The sequence below is a fragment of the Sus scrofa genome, chromosome 3 (genome assembly GCF_054392235.1).
Source record: "Sus scrofa isolate SSC_HxYL_T2T_F1_AM1 chromosome 3, Sscrofa_HxYL_maternal_Yorkshire_Landrace_v2.0, whole genome shotgun sequence".
NCBI classification, from domain to species: domain Eukaryota; kingdom Metazoa; phylum Chordata; class Mammalia; order Artiodactyla; family Suidae; genus Sus; species Sus scrofa.
In genome coordinates this window covers 957,604-964,119 of record NC_139385.1, presented here as the reverse complement: position 1 = coordinate 964,119, position 6,516 = coordinate 957,604, and positions in this window count along the sequence as shown.

Sequence of the window (6,516 nt, the reverse complement as noted above, 5' to 3'; positions counted from 1 at the left end):
TCGGCAGAGCGGCCCAGTCCTCCCACTGCCCCCATCCCCTGTTCCCCTGCACCCCCAGGCTGGCCCCCAGCCCGCCCTGCTCCTGCTCAGCTGGAGCCACCAGGGGGCGCTGTAGCTGCAAAGTGGACAGAGGTCCTTCTGAAGTCAGTGCTGCCCTGTGAGGCGGACAGGCCCTTGGTGGTGGTGGGGGGGGGCATTGCCTCCACAGAGACCGCTGGGACGGCCTGCACAGCCTCCCTTCCCCCTCTCCTCGCTCTCCCCAGTAGCCTGTACCCACTGCCCAGCCTCCCTAGTCCCCTGAGCTCCCAACTCAGCCACCATGCGTCTGCCCCTCAGGGTCCAGATCCTGCCTGTTGGTGGAGCCCCAGCACCCCCGTCCCCTCTGGCTTGTTCTCGGCCCCCGTTGTGTGATGACAGCCTAGCTCAGGGACACATGGGACTGGCCTGATGGCTGCTCCTGGGGGCTGCAGAGAGGGGCATAGAGCTCAGGCCCCCCTGTTGCCGGCTGGGCACTGTGAGCAGGGTGCCCTGCCAGGAGGTGCTGCGCCCACTGGGCTTGGGTGACAGTCTTTGGGACACCGACATGCCCCAAAGGACCACCACCTCACCCAGGGCCACAAGAGGGCTGGAATCACAGGCCCCTGGGGTTCGGGAAGATGGGGCTGGAGTGTTTCACCCTGACTTTGGGCCCTTCCCGCCCTACCCCTCTTGTCACAGCCAAGGCCTGAGAGCTGGTGGTGAGATGCAGCCTGGGCCCTTCGCTCAGAGCAGGTGGGGAAGGCAGAGGGCAGGGGCCCTGGGGGGTGTAGGGATTCCACACCCCCAGGGATGACCTGGCAGCACGCATGGCTCACACCTGCCAGGCTGGGCTGCAGCAGGTGGGAGTCCAGCGAGACCCTCGGGAGCCGGGCCGCAAGTGTGAGCCGGGCCGCAAGTGTGAGCCGGGGGCGGTTCTCCCCCCGCGGGCCAGTCACCCCCACCCCCACCAACAGCACCTCCATTTTACACCTGGGGAACTGAGGCCCGAGAAGGGGGCGACCGGCCCTGAGTCACCAGCCGGGACATGGGCAGTGAGCATGGGGAGGCCCAGCAGATGGTGGCAGGCAGCAGCGGGTGTGTGAGTGAGTAGCATGGGGGTCCTGTAGAGGCTGAGCCCCCGCAGGGTCCCCAGATCTCTCCTGGGTCTCGGGACAGAAACAGCAAGGCTGCCTGACCTGCCCCGTCCGCAGGGCGTGACGGGATGGAGGGAACAGAGGCCAGTGTCCCAGAGCCCAAAGCCCCAGACTTGGGGGGTCAGGGGGCGGGGGGTGGGGTGGACTGTGGCAAAGACTGGAAGCCTGTGGGTCCCACCCCAGCTCTCTGCAGGGCTGCTCCCACCTGGCTCAGAGGCCTGGAAAGCTGACGGGTCATGGACCAGCTTGGGTGGGGGTGGGGGCCTTGGGTGTCGGGAGGTGCATGGGCTGGAGGCAGAGCCCACCAGCACCTGTGACCCTGGACAGCTGAGCTCCGCTCTTTGGGCCTCAGCTTTCGCCTCGTCCAGAGGGGCTGCACAGCCACCCGACCAGAGAATGGAGGTGGTCTGAGCTGAGACGGCCCGTGCGAGGCCCTCTCCAGCCCCACGGCCCCTTCCCTCTGGGGAGGGAGGCCCCGGGGAGGACGCTAGGCCCGGCCCGGCCACCAGCTGGGGAGGGGTGGGGCCAGGTGAGGCGTCGTCATGGTGATGAGCGCACCTGCCTCCCTCCCTGCAGCCTCCCCACAAACGCCTCCTGTTTCGTTTTCCATCCCGGGGAGGGGTGGACCCTGACCTTCAAACAGGCCGGGCAGCCCAGGGTTGGGCGGAGGGCCAGAGGGGTGTGGGCAGCTGGGGCCCAAGGGCGCCTGGATCCCCCCGACGACGGGTCCCACGTTCACCCTGCACGCACTGGCTTAGGGCTCATTTCACCAGTGAGGCCGTGAGGCCCAGACAGTGGTCCACGGTCACACGGCGGGGAGCTGCCCCTGGGGTCCCCGCAAGGACCCCCCTCCTCTGTTTCCTCCCCAGAGCAGTGTAAACATCCAACCCAGCTAGACTGGCCGGGCAGCAGTGGGGCTATTTCGGGGGTCGGCTGGAGGGCTCCCCTGGGGCTGCCGCTCCCGTCTGTCCCTGGGGAAGTGACCTGCTGAGAACACTCTGGGGAGGACAGGCAGACTCACCCCAGGCCCAGGCTGGGCCCCCGGGGGACCAGAGGTTACATCCCAGGAGGCTCATGCCTGGGAGAGTCAGGAAGGGCTGCTCCGAGGAGTGCAGCATGGGTCTTGAAGGATGAGTAGGAGTTTTCCTGGCAAGGATTCTTAGCTTATCAACCTACGGCTGGGGCACAGGACTCGTCACATGTGGGTGGTGAGTCCACAGCCCTGGCTTCTTGTCTGCCCTCCCGGTATGAAGTTTGGCCTGGAGGGGACTCTGGGGCCTGGGGGAGGACGTGGCTCCAGAGCCCAGGGCCCCACTGACCCCCGCCCCAGGGGGAAGCAGCTGCTGCCTCTGCCCTCCACCTCCTGCCCCCCAAGACACGGAGTTGCAGCTGGTGTGCTGTGGGGGGTGGGGCTGGTTCCCAAAGACCTAGGACAGGTAACCAGGTGACACCAGCACGGCGCCCCAGGGCTCTAACCCCAGCCCAGATCACGCCCCCGGCAAGCCTGCTTCTGGGTGTGAAGGTAACTCCTGGGGCCGTGAGCCCTATTTCACACAGAGAAGCGCTCAGTGAAGCGTGTCTGTCGTCTGACCTGCTTTATGAACAGAGAGGTGCTGTGATCTGGCCAAGGACACACAGCCATGGGAGGCAGGGCCGGCCTTCCGTCCGCCCTGGCGCCCCCACCAGCCCCCGCAGTGTTAACGGGACGGGAGGGCCAGGCCCCATTACAAGGGGTTCCTATAAATGGCGTGAGGACGATTAATAATGGATTTATAACACATCGTTGTGGTAGCTGGAAATGATCTATAAATGTGCGGTAAATGTTTTATAATGTTTTGTAACCCGTTATAAATGATAAATGGCAGACTATAGATGCCAGATCAAATATTCATAACGCATTGTGTGCGACGTCGGGCCGCTGCAGTTCAGGAAAGCCATTAATAATAAAGTGGATGGAAATATAAAAGTTACCGCCATGCCCAGCAAAGCCATTTATAATGAAATGTAAAATTTGGCTGCTGGAAGCAACCCACGAGCTCCCGCCGAAGCACCGGCCAGGTTCCCCGGAGCCCGGGGGAGGAGCAGGTCGTGAATTATTCGTGAGGTGTTCGGATGAGAACGTATACTACCCATAGCATGCCGTATAAATATGCTATTAATATACCCACGGCAGCATGCATTATTCATGGGGCCTAATTAATTAATGGGTGGCCCCTTAAAATGGGGTGTCGCAGCTTCCAGCTTCCTCCTGCCCAGGCTCTGGCATCCACAGCCGCCCGAGTGAGCCGCTGGCTGACCTGACGGTGGCCTTGGGACATCCCGGGGAAGCTCTGCAGGGGAGCCACCGTGACCCCCCACCCGCGATTCCGCTGCAGGTGGCAAGGGGCTGGCATCCACCTGGCAGCCTCCGCTCACCTCCCCCAAGCCTCCGCCTCCCATAGCTGAGCTGCCGAACTGGGCCGGGCAGGCCAGCCCTGGCACTGCCGGGGACGAGGCCCCATCTCACTGTGAAGCAGAAGCTCAGGAGAAGCCTTCCGTAGGGTGCAGAGGGAGGGTGCCAGCCGGGGTGCCCGTTGGGGTCCCAGCCATGCCTTTTGCACGAGCCACAGCTCCCAGTTCTGTGCGGCACTGGCTTCATGAGACACTCCTGCAGCGGGGTTTCCGGGTGCAAGTCAGGCTGGGATCCCCCGTGCCAGGCGGCACTCCCTTGGGAGAACAGTGCACTGCAGGGGATGAAGGCTCTGAGAAGGCCCGCGAGACGGGCCGAGAGCGTGTATCCCCCCTTTTTCTGTGGCCCGCCACTCCCTCTCCTGGTTTCTTCTGCCTCCAAGGCTCAGGTGTGCTGCTGCGTGTGCTGTTTGGGCAGGCGCCCCCGATCCTGTCCCAGCCGCGGCCATCGGGTCAAACCTGTTACTGGGGGTTAAGTTTACTTATTGGAGGGTCTAGAGACCCCATCCCCCACTGCGGGGTGTGGTGCCAGATCCCCCCACTGGACCCTCCCAGGGCCCAGGAGCCATCACATCCCCCAGGAGCTGGCTTTTTGGATGCAAATTTGTGATGCCTCTGGCCCCTCTGGTCCCTGCCCGCTCAGCTCCGCAGCTCCCCGTTCCCCAGGCTGAGGCCTCCCCTTCCTCCCGGGAAGGTCCACCGTCCTCACCCAGAGGGGCCAAGCATGCGCTGGGGAGCAGGACGGGAAACAGGCCATCTGGCTTGGAAATGTGCCCCAGACCAGCGTGGCTGCCTGGGGCTCCGCAGTCCCGATGCCGCCTGGCTGATCAGGTGGGCCCCTCACTCGGAGGAACCTTATTTTCTTGAGCTGCGGAATAGGTAGGGTCAACCCACTTTTAAAGGGTGGCTGCAAGGAGTTGCTGACGTGGTGCAGGGGAAACAAATCCAACTAGGAACCATGAAGTTGCGGGTTTGATCCCTGGCCTCCTCAGTGGGTTAAGGATCTGGCATTGCCTTGAGCTGTGGTGTGGGTCGCAGACATGGCTCGGATCCTGCGTTGCTGTGGGGCTGTGGTGTAGGCCGGCAGCTGTAGCTCCGATCGGCCCTCTAGCCTGGGAACCTCCTTATGCTGTGGGTGCAGCCCTAGAAAAAGACAAAAAGACAAAAAAAAAAAAAAAAAAAAAAAGGGTGGTTGCAAGAATAGAGTAAGAAAATGAGTGTGAACATGATAGAGGCGGGGGGTGGGGGCCGGCCAGGCCCCTCTGCCTTCCCGCCCCTTCCTGCTGCCGCCCCCCACCTCCTGCCCAGCCGTCCCTTGCCTGTTCTGAGCCTCACTCCCGCTCAGGGTCTTGCACGGGCCAGTCCTGCCTGCAACCGTCTTCTCTTTTTGGGACAAGTCCCACCGACCCTCCTCCAGGTCTCAATTCTTACGACCCCTCCTCAAGGAAGTCATCTCTGGAACAAGACAGGGGTCCCCGCTTTCAGCATCGAGAGGCGCTGTGCGTCCCCGTGGCGCACTGTCACCGGGCAGGTTTGGTTTGTCTGTGCCTGTGGACCGGCGAGGGTGACAATGCTGGCAGCCCTACCAGATCCCCAAGTCCCAACGATGGCACCCAGTCCACTCTGTTTCTCATTCGCCCAGAGGCCAACACGGATGTCCCCAGTCCGTGGTGGCCTTCTTTCTCTCTGACCTCACGAGGTCTAAGCTCCTCCATCCGCAGCCCCATCATCTTCGCGTCCAGCTGGCAGACCAGGGGAGGCAGGGGTGCAGCGGTGCACCCATCAGCCCGCTGGCCGGGACTCAGCCACACGGCCCCAGAGACCTGCCGGAAAGGCTGCCTGGAAACTTGGACCAGGCACAGAAGGGGCCAGTGTGAGGTTCTGGGGCGGGAACGGGAACAGGAACAGGAACGAGGAGGAGGGCAGGTGGGAGAGTTAAGGACTGGGGGAGGTTGGCCGGCCCATTCTGAGGCCAGCGCCTCCCCGGTGAGTACAGTGAGGGAGGGGCTAGACGTGTGGAGAAGAGGCTGCAGGTGGCATTGCAGAAGCAGAGGCTCAGCTCTAAGACTCCCGCAGAAATGCAGGCTCACACGAGCTGGTGGCCGTGGAGGTGGTGGCAGCGGTCAGCTTCCTGCTGGACGGGATGTGGGAGGCAAGGAACAGGCCCAGGCTTGTGGCCCAGCAGCTGGCAGGACCACGTGGGCCGGTTGTGGGTGGGTCTGCTCCAGGGTCTGGGAGGACCAGGAGGGGCTGTGTCAGGACCAGCAGCGGGGCAGAGGCTCCCAGGCCAGGAGGGGCAGGGCGTGCCTGGGAAGGGAGGGCGAGGCCCAGGAGCAGCAGGAGGCCTGATAAGAGGCCTGGACTTCATTCCGAGGGCTCCAGGGGCCAGTCAAGGAAGGGCTTGTCCTGGTGGCTTTCTAGAAAAATCCCTTGGCTGCAGGGGAGGGGTGGGCCGGAGAACAAGAGGGAGTGGAGGGAGCTTGCTCTGCACTGGGCTGACGGTGGCCTGGACGGAGGGGGGTAGGGGCACGCAGTGGGGAGATGTGGGCAGACTGGGGGTGTCCTGGCTTGGGGGCCCCTGCGAGGAGCAGGGCTGATGGAAGGACAGGCTGTGTGTGAGGTGCCGATGCAGACACCACCACAAATCCTGCCTCCCAAGTCACTGTCCCCACGGCGGGACCGGTGGGGGCAAGAGTGCAGCTAAACTCCTAAGAATCAGAGCTCTGGCCACCTCCCCCCTCCCTCCTTACAGCCCACCCCCCACTTCTTGGCCTTGGCCTTCCCCTCCCTCACCGGCTTTTCCAGTTCTCCTAAATGCTGCCCTGGGGGTCAGGAAAACCCGCTTGGTTTCTGGCTCTGGAACTAGCCACCAGCAGAACAGAACTGGCAGGACACT